Genomic DNA, 17,316 nt, shown 5'->3' with positions numbered 1-17,316 from the left:
ATTTTAATAATAATTATTAATATATTATGCTTTTCGGTGGTTTACAGAGCAATATCAGTGACATAAAACGGATAATTCGCTGTTTCAAACAATGAACAATAACAGTGAAACTTATCGATAATGTTCACTGTTTTACTGCGAAAGGATGTCGTTTTTACGTCAAGACGTTAATATTCAAGCGAAATTCAAGATTTACGCGAGATTCAAGCATAATATGCTGCGCCACTCGTGAAAATATTATATTCTATGATCACTTGTTCATTAAAATCGATATTCCACCGAATCCAACACATATCCTTCAAAAACCATAATAATCATAACCGTCATCATCATTAGTATCATCAGCGCCTGCACCACCAGCAGCGGCATGGTGTTGTTTTTACGAATTGACATTAGCAAAGAGACATTTTTAAGTCTAATATTAAAAGGTTCCTGATAAATTCTCGATCCTAAAGATCGTGCTAAAACCATGGTTGATCATCTTACAAGGACAGCCTGTGAAAAGCAATTTGAACATTGCAATTACCAGGATCATGTAATATAAATATTATGATCATATAAAGCATGGTTTAACCATGTGTGTGCATGGTACTTGGGTGGCAATACACCACGTTGTCCATAAAACCTGTGTAACCATTGTTATAAATAGTACCACTTAACATGATGGGCATAATAATAATTGTAAAACCCGGATGACTATGGTACTAGGGCGGCAATAAACCATGCGGTCTATTTAACAGGTTTGACCATTATTGCTGCAAATTTGTTAAGCTTTATACCATCTAACTGGCCACAACTCATAAACAGAGGGTTAACGATACAAAAATTTTCGTCAGGGTCTGTAGATTTCAGAACAAGATATTGTTTTTCTGGAAAGTGCTGGAGGGCTTAGAAATCCAAGATGGCGTCCAAGATGGCCGCCGTTTTATGATTCAATTACTAATAAAGATGAATTGAATACGTCTATTGAACACCTATATGTACTGACTTTAATATCTGATAGAAGATTTCCATTGATAAAGGGCTTCTACCAAACAGATCACCAAGGTCACCAAAGGTCAAGGTCATTTCATGGTCAAAATGGAAAAATAAACGAAAATTTGAGTATTGACATATCATTTTCTTTTTTAATTCAAATGCTTTACATTTGCTGTGATAACTAACCTCTTATTATAAAGCCACATTAACATGCTTCATTTTAAACAAAAGTAAATGCCTAAAATTATGTTGGCAACAATGGTTACAAAGACTACACAGCTATGTGGCCATTTTCCTGGGTCGTGGAAAGTCATTTGCCATTATAACCATCAAGTTTAATAAGTTTGCTTTTAATCTTTAATAAATACTTTAAGACTTATTAAGGCAAATGTAAAGAACAGCTATGCAGTGTTCCATGTATCATATTTATTCAACTATCAAATCTAACCAGTTATTAGTGCTTGATACAGACTCATAAACGTTATTTACAAATGTTTTAAGTTATGAAGTTTTACATTGTATTTACTAATACAAATGATGCAAATAACAAATTATATTTTCAAGTTACAAACACTGAAAAACAATTCCTGTAAACCAGGAAGTGACTGACTGTCAAACGTCCTACTTGTTGCTTTCGGAAGTCGTGGAATCCTAGTTGACTCGGCTGGCGAACTGCTGACCAACATGCTTGTCATCGCATGAGTCGTCCTTTTACCATCAACTGTTCGCTTATTCAGATTCCAGTTATCAGCAACTGCCGCTATAAGCTTCCCCCTTTGGTCTCTTGCTAGTAAATAGTCTGGTACAATACCACCAGAGTCTGTTATTTTGTGTAATGCAATGTTCTGGTGGGCTGCTGATGTCAAGAATAACCGAAGATCTGGATATGAGATGGAATAAACAAGAGAGTACATATCTTCAATCAAATGGCGGCTGCCAAACTCGTTGTTGAGGTGTATCCCTAAGCCTAGGTTTTTAGGGGATGGGTTTTACGTGACAAGTGTAGTTAGGTCACAAGCAACAGCTAGACATCTTGTAATGGTCCTCTCAAAAGCTTCCTTGTAGCATTTTTGTCATGTAACCAACACACTGCCTTGTAAAGAAGAGGTTCCACAAACTGCTTCTGATCTGACAATTTGATTTCTTCTGGAGCGTAAAAGAAGTCATCAAATTTAGGATTATTCTATATGATTCGTCTTCTCAAAATACCCATCGCCTTATGAACTACAGCTTCTTTTGTGTTGTCCTCTGACTCTGGTAGTTCATCGTATGAACACTCATTGTCATCTTAAATGACCTGTTCCATCTCCTTTGATTTTCTGACAGCAGCATTTATAGTCAAACTAGACGAACAGACTAGGTCAGGCTTTTCATGCTGATGAATAACGGATACCTCTGGCCATAATATTTCAAACAACCTTTTCAAATTGGAACTTTTATAAGAGTTTGCATCATTTGAACATCCTTCTGATTCAGCAATTTCAACAAAACGTTTTTTAGTGTAGGAAAGAAGAACACCTTTTTATCAACAACAATAGAATGCTCAAATTCATTTTTAATTATCTCATCAATTAGTGTGTATGAAATTGCTTGGTTTTCAGAAGTGGCCTTAGTGGGTGTCAGCCCGGAAAATGCATAAGTATTTCACTGGTAGTATTTAGTCAAACAACCTTTTTTCTATGATATCGAGCCTCACTGGCTACAAGATCACCATTTGGAACACTTGCCAATCTGTCAATAATGGCTAAATCATTTATTGCAGTCGCAATATCTAACACTTTGCGATATATAGAGTTAGAGTCTGAAGATATAGAAGTTTCAACTAGGCCAAACAAACAAAATGTGTGTTTCGGGTAAACCGACCCTACCTACGATTTTGGTCCCAACCCTACTTTTTTTCGTCTTGTAAAAAAAGATCTCTGCAAAAAATAGTGCCCGAAAATAACCGCGCATTTGCCACTTCCGCTATCGTTATTAATCATCCGATTTTACGCCCGGCAGTTATCGATTGCACACTATAATCCAGCGTAGAATTTCATAAATTTACAAGGATACGCATAGTATTGACGATTTTGACAGACAAGCTCCATTATCCGCAAAGAGTCGCTTTCGCACATTTTAATTCTTTTTGTTGAAACATCGCTGTCCACACAATAGGTCAGTAGGACCGCTAAGCGTGTCAATGGACCGGAACTTATTTCATACTCGACCTCGAAATCATTAGAACTAATGTTCTGAGCAAGTTTAATGATCATTGGACAAAATGATATGTATTTTTAAGTGTTTACATGGTTTCTCAGACGCAAAAGAAGAAAAACCAGACCGGAATCATTTAAAAACTAAGCCGAGATATCATTAAAAAATGTTCTGATTGAAATTAATGATGATTGTCTTCTAGCGCTTCCACAATATATCACTATAGCCTCGAACAACTGCCTCACCTCCTTGTTTCACTATAGCCACATAAGAAAACTGCCCTACCCAACGGTGGCCATGTTTTTAAAACGACATGGGCCATTTTCAAACTATGCTGATATATCATTTGAAAAAAAAGGTTCTATGCAAGTCTCATAATGATTGTGCAAAACATCAGACTTCTAGAGTGTCACAAGGTTTGACTATACCCGTGTTATAACAGCTGCTACCCCCCTCCCGCAGACAGCCATGTTTTTAACGAACAAAAATCGTTTCCAAACACTCTGCTGATATATCATAAAAAACATGTTCTGGGTACGCTTCATGAAGATTGTGTAACACATGTTTTTTCTAGAAGTTTCACACGCCCTTTTTTTAATCTGACCTAGTGACGTTGTCCGAAATTTCATTGCGACAAAAATGCTGAAAAAGTTCCGTTCAAATTAAGCAATCCATGTGTGCTCTGAAGTGTTAATATGGTACATGATAACGAACAGACGACGCACACAATATTGTCACAAAAGGTCTTCGTTAGCAATGTGTACTCAGATAAGATAAAATCATTGCGCACACATCAGCAGTGAAAACAAACAGCTTGGCGAAGAAATCAGAACATGCTATCAGTAGAAATCACTTGATGGGGATAATTGTCTTTACATTTGTGCAGAGTTAAGATTTCCCACACTTAATGATGATATCCTTGTTTTTGGAGAGCTTTTCAAACAAACTTCTCAAAGGCGGCCAAATTTTTTTACCGCAAAGGATAAGTTTTATGACTTTTATCACATTTTTTTGTCTGACTCAGGAATTAATTTCAAGCAAGGATGTATTTGGACACAACTTAAAATATAAGTCGGGTGAAATAACAGCAACATTTGCCGAACAGCGCCAACGAGCAGAAGCACACTTTTGGATCTATCTTAAATCCAATTCCAAACACACTTGGAAAAAAATGATTTAGATGAACACGTTACTGCAAAAAACGCATTGTAATCGGTAGAATAACGAACCATTTGCTATAATTAATTGCATAGATAGAATTATACAAGCGATTGCGCTAGAAGCCTTAAGAGTTAATCGATTAAGTACACACGCAAAAATAAGTAAACATATATATCGCACCAAGCGCTTTTGAACAGACACATTTTTTTTCTTCAAACAAAATTCGTTTCAATGAAATAAAAGACACTTTGTTTTATAAGTACTAATTATAGTTTAGCAAGACTCTTTTTTTCAAACGTACTACGTATATTTAAGCATGCATTCTGTACTGTGACACGCGTATCATCGAAGTTGCAAACTGTGACCTATTTTCACTTGAATCAGCAAGCTAAGACTTATTTTAGCTTGGGTTATCAAGCAGTAGAGGGCTATGAGTAAGCTATCTACACCCTCGAATATAAACGAGTTCACTCGCATTAAGTTTTACTATTCGAATACAGTATAACTATGGGGAAAGAAACACACACGACATAATTGCAGATTATTATGTTCATGTATATATGGCTTTTTCAGATTGAAGTCGAAGATCTGGGCAAAATTTTGCAACAATTTAATTTGTCAACCAAGTTTTACAAGCAATGCAGTTAACCGCCCTATAATAATTTTTAAACTGAGCACTTTTAGATTACAAGAAATACGCGTTGGTTTCTGTCCACTCGAACAAACGTAGCTGATAATTTGCTCCGATTAGTGCAGATTAACTGAGGACTCTCCATATCACGTATGATAAATAGTTTCTCATCTTTGTTTACTTGTCCGGATCACGGTATCCACCGACGGTTTTGATCTTAAAGTGAGTAAGAATTATCTGTAAGTATCGACTGTTTGGGAACAATATCTTGTTGAGAACATGGATGTGTAGAATCTTGCAGAAATGAACCACTTTGTAGCATCTCTTGACATCAATGTCAAGCATGTTTATACTTGGAGATTAATCTCCCAATATTAGAATAGTACCTTATTCATTATTAAATTACATGTGCTAATATATATGTATGGGGTGTCTCATTTAAAATAAATATGCACAGTGTTTGCAAGCATAATATATAAGTACACATGTTATCAGATAATTTGCAAGTAGAATTTTACAAGGTTTATTTAAAAACACGTTCAGGTGAAAAGTGGCAATATGCATTATGTTAAATTAAAGTCAATATATCTGCCCATTAAACTTTTAACAATTGTTCCATGATTTGGAATTGCGTTAAAACTAATTAAGTTTAAACTTCATGATCGTTATACGTGATGCATTTTATGTACATACACTACAGCTTTGTCACAAACATGACTTAACATACCCTCTCACCACTTTGAAACAGCAAACAAAATTGTGTCTTGAACATCATACACTTCATGTTATTGCCATATTTCAAGTTTCAATTCTATCGCTGAGAAATATGGCAAATGATCACTTCACAAACGGAGAAAATTATATACGTTTGCCATAATAGGTTTACTATCAAGGCTAAATAACTCAATAACGTGTGGATCACTGCTCATGAAAAAGTGTCTTGCACATCTTCAATTTAAAGGGGATTATATATTCCAAGTTTCGATTCAATAGTATGTCAAATGAAGTCGCTCAACAAACTTTAAACATTTGATTCGGACAAACAAACAAACCAATCAACCGACCAACCAATCGAGCGACCGCCCAACAGAGTGACTCCTACATAACTCCCTGTCAAACTTCGGTGTATAATTATGTCAATCTGTTGTTGTTGTTTTTTTATATATAATTAGCAATTAAAAGCCCACATATAGATCTATGAAATTGACACAAGATATGGTCAACGTACCGCTTATTAGACTTTTTAATAGTGTTATTTGTGTTTTTGTTGTTATACATCAACCACTTTGTTTTGTTTTTCTAAATGCTTTTCAGTAGATAAATGACACTAATGTTCTACTCTCAATGATCATGTTTGAGAGAAATCAAACTATGATATTTATGAATATCATTATCATTGTCATACCAGACCAAGATAATTACATGGTTGTCATAAATGTCTTCAGTACACTCCTCTGCCTCATTTTTTTGAAGCAAACAAAAATCATCTTTGATTTAATAACAATTATAACTTGCCTGTGTTCTCATTGTAAGTACATTTATATATAACTATTTAGTATACACAAGCCTCTTTAATAAATGATTGTAATAATGGATTAACAGAATTACAATTAACAATACATACTTTCTTACTTTGCAGTCATAGTAGATCTTTAAGCTCTCTCCAGATGTAGCCATGTTTTTTTGCCCGAAGACTGTGGCATTTCCTTGGCTGATGAAGTTCTTTTGTCGAACATATTAATATATTCCAAACAATAGTTAAGAATAGGCAGAAATTAACATATATTAGGCATACACAATAATTCATCAACAGAAAAAAATATACAAAACTCAAATAAGTTAATTTACAAGATAATAAAATGAGTGAAACCAATGTCCGCTTACTAGTACCTATCCGAGTACTACTCAAGTTTTGGAAAAACAAATATTAACACCTCTTATTAAATACAAAAGACAGTGTTGGTTTCATGTTAGGGTTTCAAATTTTCACGCACACTACTTTTGCATGTATTCAAACTGATTTTAGTTAATATATGTCATGAATAATATCAATGACATTGCAGACAAATTTCCTTGTGATGATGTTTGAGAAAATGTTTTATCAATTAAAATCTATAAACAAAGCATGTAGTTATGAAACGAACAATGAATGAACATGTAAAATACTAACCATATTAGATGCACATGGAAATGAAAACTGTGAAAATGACAAAACAAGTTTGACATTGGTGTCTGCTAACTTTTATGTATATGGTAAATTTATATCAAAGGGGAGTAACTCAACACATGTTTAATATCTAAATTCAAATAATTCTTTATATTATTATAGTTGTCAAAGCTTTCAGAGTTTAAAGTTGACTAAATTCGTAAAAATGGTATATAATTTCATTTAAATGGATAACATGTTACTGGTATAAAATCATAATTTAAGTTTTAAGCTATGAATTAACACAATGAATATGAAAGTACAGTTACAAATCACTTTATCAATTAAAATAGTATTTAATGATATCTGGATCGTATTCTTGACCATAAAGTTTTCTTTTTCATTTGTTTTAAAGGATATTAATACACTTATTAATTTTACCTGATTTTAAGTACATTTTAATCAAATACTTGATAGTTACACATAAAGATATTAGACTTTGCCCCCAAAATTGGAGCATTTTTTGCTGATTTTCAGTAAAATATGCACACAAATGCATTCCATTACATGGTAATAGGTAAATAAAGCATTTAAGATACACACCCCTTTCATTTAATGATTATTTAGAAGGAGGATAGCAATTTTCCCCACAAAAAAGTGAGTAGGACACTTTTGGCGGCCATCTTGGACGCAATCTTGGATTTTGAAGCCCTCCAGCACTTTTCAAACGAATGCAATCTCATACAATAATCTACAGACCCAGACGAACATTTCTGTATGTAAAACTCTTTGTTTATGATCAGTGGCCAGTTACTCCCCTAAATAAGCGACTTATGTGTGCCTGTTTTCAGCACTACATGGCAATTTGGGTGATCATGCAACAATATAAAACATGGTATTTAAGAAGCGGCAATTAACTACGGCATAAAACATGGTTGACCTTGGATGGTCTTTTAAACATGGTCAGCCATTGTTTTAACACGGACAATATCGTTTTGACTGTGTTCATTTCACTGGGGTATGGTTCATAATAGTATATATATATATATATATATATATATATATATATATATATATATATATATATATATATATATATATATATATATATAATTCGTTTCATCCTTTTTGCTATAGTCGACCCTGACTACAAGCTTGTGTTGTGCAACTTGGTTGTAACCTAGATGTAACCTGCGTGTTGAGGATTTGGTATGTAGTTCACTTCCTGTGTAACTTCATTTATACAAATGGTACATCTCCATTTGATATGTGTACAGAAAATGTATTATTTTGTAGATTATGGTTAAAGCCACATAACTTGAAATGAAGTACATGTAAATCAATACATATATATATATATATATATATATATATATATATATATATATATATATATATATATATATATATATATATCCAATTTGAAAGTATGCAAAATTATCATTAAATCTATAGCCTAGTACGCAAGTAATCTTTTTTTTATTTATAACCGAAAGTAGGATTTCTATATGTAAGCATCCATTTCGACAAACGTGATTATTTTTAAGTTTTAAAGCGCAAAAAAAGACGGATTTCTACCTTGTAACCACCAGATATATTCTAATTGATAGAGGTAATTAAATATATAGCCTAGTTAGCAAGTAGTTTTTTATTTTCCAAACGGTACCGCTTTTAAAACTGAACGTAGGATTTCTAGACGTATACGTCCATTTTCGACAAACTCGATTATTTTTAAATTTTAAAGCGCAAAAGAGGCAGATTTCTACCTTGCAACCACCAGATATATTCTAATTGGCATAGAAAAAAATATGTTTCTTATTTATACTTAAATTTACTATGCCATGTATGTCATTTCAAGGTGTGTGGCTTTAAGAAGATGATTCCCATATCAAACATTATCGGACTTATTTAAGATTGTGTAAGATTTTCCTATTGAGAATCCAGAACTGCATGCCCTTTTCCAGTGACTCAACCATGACTTCTTAAGCGTCAGTTAGCACATTCAGATACCATGGGAATAGAGCATAGGCAAGAACTTTCAAATACCAGTTATCAATGGCTAAGAGTGTTTCAGAAATGAAGCATTTCGGCTTCGGGCACAACAAATCCAGGCAATTCAAAGTTAAATTTATTATTGATGTGGTTTCATGCAAAGTTTGTTTAATTGTTTACCTTCTTTTATTACAGGTACTTCACAAAATCCTGGATCTCACAGTCCAACTACAGTGAGACTGTCACGATATGCTGCATTGTCTAAAACTTGATGGGAAGAATGTATTCCACTATGCCGAATACATTTGTTTATATGGAGGCTTGAAGAGATGACCTGATTCTCGGAGAATGTTCAAGAGCTCGCAACAGTGAGGGTGCAATTGGTATGAAAAACAATTAGGACCACTACGAAAAGGTAAGAAAGAGAAAAACACTGACAATAACCGAGTCAACACTTTAGCGGGAATTTGGCCAAAATGAAAACTTTATTTCCTCTCTAACATCGCCACAACTGTAAGAGTAGGTAGTTTCGAATGGTAGGTGTATAGGCTACACTTTTTATGATTCCTCTGTTAATTTCGGATGTGCCATGACATACAGACATCTTTGCAATCTCTATTTAATACTCTTTATTTTGTGAATTAAAAGTAAATGTTGCAAAATTGAATAGATGTGCCAAAAATTATAGCGCATTTAATAGTTAATTTATTTAATGTAATCGAACTTAACATACATGATTGAAAACACAACCTAGAATTAAAAAAAACACGTTAGGGTCGGCACAACTAATTACGGTCTATCACGAAAATTGACACTTTTTGTGTATGTAAGACAGGATGATTTTTTAGTATCTTATGACATTAAATGAAACATGGTGGAAATACTTTCAAAATTACTCAAACGTCATTGCATACATTAGAAAATAAGTGTTCAATGTTTTTTATCGATTATATGAGTAAGAAACTAGTCCTATATATTTTTTGTTCATGAATTAATAAATTTTTATTAAAATAAATAAAGTAATCAAACATAATTATATTTGAAATGCCATAATAATAAAACAAAACATATCCTTGTGACGTAATAATGTTTTAAATATTGATAAGTTAGGAGCACTCTAAAACCAATACATATAATTCAGATTACAATGTATATGCATTTACTCATACATTCTTTTACATGTTTTATGGTTACACAGCATTGAAGGTAAGTTTTACTTTTTGGTTTTCAAAACACGAGCTCTATTTTAACTCTCTGTGTTTTACGTTCGCTTTACTCAAGTTTATGTACTACTTTATTTACGAATGGTAAAGTTAAATTCTGCTTTAAAATGTATTGCGTTTGAACGTAAGTGTTAATTACACAAAGTATTAAAGTATAAATTATTTTCACGTTTAAATCAATGGTATCCCATTGATACCGACCTTTCATATCGGACGTTGAGCCGTCAACAGATTCGGAAAATGAAAATTAATGAAGTTTCAAATTCTGTAAAACAATAGGTTATTAAAAATAACTAAATGAAATATGTTTAGATAAACGTTATTCAATCTTGGTTTAATAGTAACACAGATTTTGTTCAAGCTGATTTCTAATGAGTTTTGAGATCACACTATCGACCTGAGTTCATTTTCCCACACATGCTCAAAACATTCATTTCAACCGTTACTGCGTTACAAATATTCTACTTGTATGGAATATAATGTTCATGTATATTCATATTTCAAACAGTAAAGAAATAATTCAATGAACAAATGTTAATCAACCAAATAAAAATTACAATCGTATATCATCTTTCGGCAAGCTGTTTCAGTTTAATGTCGTTTTTTGATATCCCATGTATTGCCCAGCTGTCTGATAATGCTTGGAATGTTTATTAATGGCATAAATTACAAAAACTCAACCACAAACCGCAAAACATCTTAAGAAAGGCATTTCTAAAACAGTTGCCAGGTGCGATATTTTTGTATAGTAATTATAATACACTTGCGTATTGATTCACGAACAGCATTTGAAGAGCGTATTGCTTTAATAACACAGCTTATATGGCCTGCCTAACATCGATTTGAATTATCTGATTACTTAATAAATATAAAACTTTTATTTAATTAAAAAAAACTCCAAATTAAGACGTTCGTCCCATATGTTAAACATTGAATCTGGGAGACATACATATATGCCTAAAAACGAACGTAAATGTAGCAAAGGTAGCTCAAATGATATCGAAGAAAATTATCATTTTGTAATTGTGTGTCCTCTTTATACCGATATATGCAAAATGTTTATTGACAAATTCTATTATAGCCGACCTAGTATGCAAACATTGATACTTTTGTTAACAAATATTAACACTAAAATTCTAACTAAACTCAAGATATACTGTAAAAATGATTTTAAAGTGAGATCTGAGGCATTGCATGCGAAAGTTGAGTAATATAATGACCTCAGTGTATTTTTTTAACACATTGTTAAATACCATTTTGGTCAGTTTCGCATTACTATGCATGTGATTATAGTTAATAATTGTCCGTTTTGTATGTTTAACGATGAACTGGACGTGTTAAAGATATATGAATAAACTTTCTGTTCATATTTGTATATTGACCCGGTCTGCTTTCTCAGTTGGTAAAGCTCTTGACTTATCGGGGATCATGTATTCGAATTCAGGCACGACGCTAAGATCTGAATGGTGATAATTATAGAAACACAATCATGGCCAATCCCGTTATCTTTGATTTAAGTAGGGCAGTTGAAAACGGTTAGAAACCCAAACAAAGGCACAAACACATACCACAAACATTTTAAGACGATGCTTAACTAACTAAACGTTGTGATCTTAAATATAAACAATACGACTATACAGATAACATGTTAGGTCTGCGTAGTTGTCGAAATCAGTGTTTTACATTCCCAATGGCTGCGTAATAGCCAAATAACTGTGGTCTAATTCATATGTTGCTATAAAGAATGAAAAACAGTATCTTGCGTGTACGCGTTTAAATTGAATTACGTTAAAATGAATCATTATGGTTTGTTTAACATGTTTTTTCATAGAAAAAAGATATTTTAACTCGTGGCGCAGATCATAGAAAACTATATTTTCATGTCTCTAATTAATATATTTTTTCTATGATCACGAGTGAATTAAAATCGATATTCCACCGCATCCAACAAATATCCTCTATTTATATTTTTAGATCTCCGCGAAATAATGATTTGTTTTATGTTAATTACACCAGTTAATGCATGCTCAAGATATTCCATAGTTTGGCTTGAAATATAAACACACTCTGCCACAAACATTTGAATTGTACACCAATTTAGCCTTTGCGTAATATTTAAAAACGAGTCCCTACATGACAAGTTGGAATGTATTAAATCGTTTCAATTACAGTTAGGAGTTAAACAGTCAGCTGGCTTTCCAATTTGTAACGACAGACTATATTCGGATTCACAAATTGTTTATCCCACTATAGTTGAAGCTCACGAAGCAGATCTTTCGTCCGATCCTTACATTACATCACTACGAAGTCCATCCTTCAGAGAGGTGTGGGTTCCCACGACATGTGAATACGACATATTACGCATGTCATTAAGTTCACGAGTAGGTTTAGTCCAGAGCCTTGTATGTTGCATATTTCCCGATAAGCGTAGCCTCAAGTATGATAGGAAATCACCCAAATCACGAGACTTTAACATTCTCTTAATACATTTATTATCTCAAAAGTTCATATACAATGAACCCATATAACCTTCCAAAATGGTTTTCCTTCATTTTTTTTCATTTTAAACATTATAATTTCAATACTGTTACTCCTTATTTATATTGTGTATGTCTAGCAATCGCTATGTTTAAGACTTGATCTTTCAAACAAACCAGGACGATGTCATCACAATCGTTTTCAACTTTTACAACAAACTAAATATTTCTTAACAAGATTTTGGCATCTTTTTCTTTCAATAAGAACGATACAGTTATACCGTAATTTCGGTTTATGACAGCGAATCCGCTTATATATTTGTTTGGACGTGACGTCAACGACACGTGGCAATCTTTATTAAAAATAAATCACGATGAATGTAACACGAACTGTCTGATTTACTGAACGAACGAACTGCATGAGAAAACAACAGTTCTATCGTTGATAAAATCATATATTACGTTTAAAAACAGTTATGAATCTGAATCAATTTATATGACATTATTCTGTATTATTCAATACTTATTATTCATGTTATTATGCTTATTTATCGGCAATGAATCTTTGTTTTTCACTGTGTGCGAACAACTGGCAGGGGTAACAACGTAGCAACACTACCAACAGACCAAACATATAAAAAGTGGTGATCCGAAAATAGCAGTCAATTGTCGACAACGGTCACTTTGGACATTTCCATTGACTGACCGCTGTTCTGAGTTTTAACTGCATATAATAAGCAAGCTTTAGCCATAGGTCTTGTTCAGAGTATAACGGTGTCTGGCATGGAAGGAATTTCAAATGACTTAGCATACGTGTTAAGCATGGTTATACTGTGCGTCGCTCGCAAGCTAACACCAAGTGTCTTATAGAGTACACTTTCATATGATTGCGTAACTTTGAAACAGGAACTTATGGCTTTTTTCCCCTTAAAATATGCCAACACAAACAAATTACGTTTTATATAAATATATATTTTGCACACTTTTATGTTAAATTAATTTATGTTTAATTGCATTTTTATTTTCAACTGATCTTGAAATATTACAGTAACACTCTTCTCTTATGATCATACCGCAACGTTTACCGGTTTCGAATGTATATTTACGTTCAGAACCTAAACATTTAGCAACACTTAAACAGAAAACAGAAAACATGTGAACATATATATTTTTCTATAGCAATGTCTACTGTCAATATGAATTACAGCGAGTTGTATTTAGAATGTCACGTCCATAAACTTATTTAATAGCAAGCATTCGTTGCTTCAACAATGTAAACAAACATAATAACAATTATAATTTATTTTGATTGAACAACATTACCAAAAACCTCATATAAAAAAAACATATTTAATACCAGTAGCCCGCTTCACGCTGCATGTTGTGTATGAAATATCAGTTTTTATACCTATTAGTTTTCCACCAATATCTGAGCTCACTAAGAGATAAAATGCTTCATCATTGAATCGAATTTTGAGTAATCTTCCCCATGAAAGCTGCCAAAAGACATTTGAAAAAAGTCTCTGCAGATAGCCCGTGTTTTGTTATTGCCCATTAAAGTCAGTGAGTAGACAGTTCACCCATATATTGATGCATGGCTATAACCTTAACATGTTCGCCATGTTGTTCAACAGCGTTCGTAATATTGTTACGGACCGCAAGTTCTAAAAAACCGTTTTCTGAGGGTTTAACGTCATTCTCTTTTTTTTGCACAGAATTCTGAGATGCTTTTAAGCTGTGACTTTAATTATATTGCTTAATCGACACATCGTCCGCATAAAAAATATATCTAACATAAGACATTTCTTTATTTATGAATATATCCATATGTCCCTTATTCCGTAGAACAAGGGTAAAGGCCCAGTCTCACTATGATGCTTGTTGAGCCCCGGTGCGTAACCCGGGATCTACCGGGATAAACCGTGACTCTACCGGGATGAACCGGGGCTCCACCGGGGACGACCGGGATGAACCGGGAACAACCGGGGCTCCACCGGGAAAGTAGTAAATGTTTAATACCTCCAGGATGAACCTTGAGTCACCGTTAAGGACAACAAACGGCACGGCACCGGGAACAAATGGGACGGCACCGTGAACATCCGGGACGGCACCGTAGCTCCACCGGGGCCAATACAGTCCTCGGCAGAGCTTTGGCAACGGCCGGTTGTCGCCGGTGGTGCCCATGTTGAGCCCGGGTGAATGCCGGCAGAGTCCCGGTATAGCTACGGTACATCTGTAAATCGGCGCTCTGCCGGGACGCCACTGGCATTCACCGGGGCTCCGCCGGGGCATTACCGGCGACGACCCGGGTTACACTGGGGCGTTGCCGTAGCATTGCCGGCGTCTGATGCCGGTATAGCCCCGGTGAGAGCCGATGGAGTAACGGTATACCGGGGCTCTGCCGGGACGCTACCGGCTTTCACCGGGGCTCCATCGGGGCATTACCGGGGATAACCGGGGCTCTGCTGGGGCTTCACCGGGATAAACCGGGGTTGACCGAGACTCTGCCGGTTGTTGAACGGCTTCAACCGGGGCGGCACCGGGAAATAATGTGACCGCGTTAAAAAAAATGCTACAAAACATACCGGTTCTCGCCGGTCGACCGGCGTTAGCAAACCGGGATGGACCGGGGCTCTACCGGCAATAGTGAGACTTGGGCTTTAGTTGTTTATATAAGATTCACATTAGTGTGCTGCTTTACTAACTTTGTCTTATTCCAATATGTTAAAACGGTTTGATTGTGGTAGTTTGAGGTGAATAAGTCATAGCTACAAAGCTACACATTCATTATTAGATTTGTACGGCTCACAGATTTAATGCGGGATGTCAAACAATAAATGTTGCATAAGCTCATAAAAAGTACGATTGAATTGAACATACAGAATATAAATCAACCACAGGACTTTCAAATATATAATTGTATCATATTTTGTGAAGTGAACATATTGTCAAAAGTGCGATATCAAGGCCAAAGTCCGCCAATATGAACAACCAACACTAAATAATATTTCATCACGAGTTATACATTATTTGTGTTAGTATATTTTCTCTATAGTTTGAAGGATTTGATTTTGATCTGGATACATGTGACGATTTGACGTTCGCACCAGATGTTGGTTTATACGCCAGTATAGAGAGAACAGAGAATTAACAAAACAAATTGCATATTTCGGTGAAATAATATTGCTTTTTTAATTCGGCATTAATTGTACCACTACCTTTAAAAGCGCAAGATTTAAGAATTTAAAAAGTAAATATTAGAACTTCATGTATTTTCCCTTGTGGATTGGTGTTTTACAGTTCTAAATGATTATCTTGAAATGGTGGAGTTATTTTGGCTTCTGCGGTAAATCTGTGAACTATTTTACCTTCATATTATTAGAGATTAGTGCAGACATATCTGTCTAACTTATATCCTCATTTACATGAATTATTTTTCAGAATAAATTTATTGTTTGCGCATAACGATAATGTTGGTCCAAGAAATCAATGTAACACATACAACGTATGGTGTATGGACTAATTGCATTTCTTATCCAACCTCAGCTTATAACGTAATTTATGCGCTTCAGCTATTTTGAAAGCATGTCATATTACAGCGGATGCTTTTAAGATAAACAAGTCTTTTTTATTAACTGCCTTAACATTTGATTGTTTCGATGCCTCTATTAAGGTTTGTATCAAGGAAACTTTTTTTTTTCGAGAAATATCATGGTGAATAATTTCTTACAATTTATATTCATAGAAAAGGACGACCTCATTATTGTTAAAATTACAGAGATGATTTTAAATCAGATCAGCAGATTTTGGAGCAGGATTGGTAGAACATGAACTTTAAGGTGCATTGCGTATATCAAGAATAACGTTAGTTTCACATTAGAATATATAAAATTTTACTGATAATCACCGAAGAGATCCACATTTTTTAAATGTATGCTTAATGTACAGGTAACAAGTTTGTTTTACCAAAGTCAATCTACTTTACGTCATTGTTCTTCCGAGTAAGCTCACAATGATATTTATCGTTATCAAGTAACGAAGTATTACATACACTATCAAGATTGTCGTATATTCCATAATGCAGTCCATTAGATACGCTAGCAATAAACTCTTCTACTATAGCATTAAATGTCTACTATATATACATTTTAGCCAGGAAACGTTCTTATAACAATACGTCAATTATCATCTTAAGAATTGATTCCATGATCACATCTTCAGTTAATTAAATTATAAGATAATTTAGATATATACTGATAAACATATGTTTAAATAAACAACAGGATATATGTAAATGTTTTATTTAAAAAACGAACATACTCAAAACACGGTGTACAATGTGCAGCATTTTGAATTACATCCAAATGAAATACTGTGTATTGCTTAGTATTATATAAATGTAAATCTTGACAAAAATATCCAATACATTTTTATCAAAATTATTGAACAATATTCTGGAAATTCAATTCAACATATAACAACAATTATATTGTTATGTTTGTTTTATTAAGT

The sequence above is a fragment of the Dreissena polymorpha genome, chromosome 7 (assembly GCF_020536995.1).
Source record: "Dreissena polymorpha isolate Duluth1 chromosome 7, UMN_Dpol_1.0, whole genome shotgun sequence".
NCBI classification, from domain to species: domain Eukaryota; kingdom Metazoa; phylum Mollusca; class Bivalvia; order Myida; family Dreissenidae; genus Dreissena; species Dreissena polymorpha.
Note: the sequence above shows the minus strand (reverse complement) of the source record.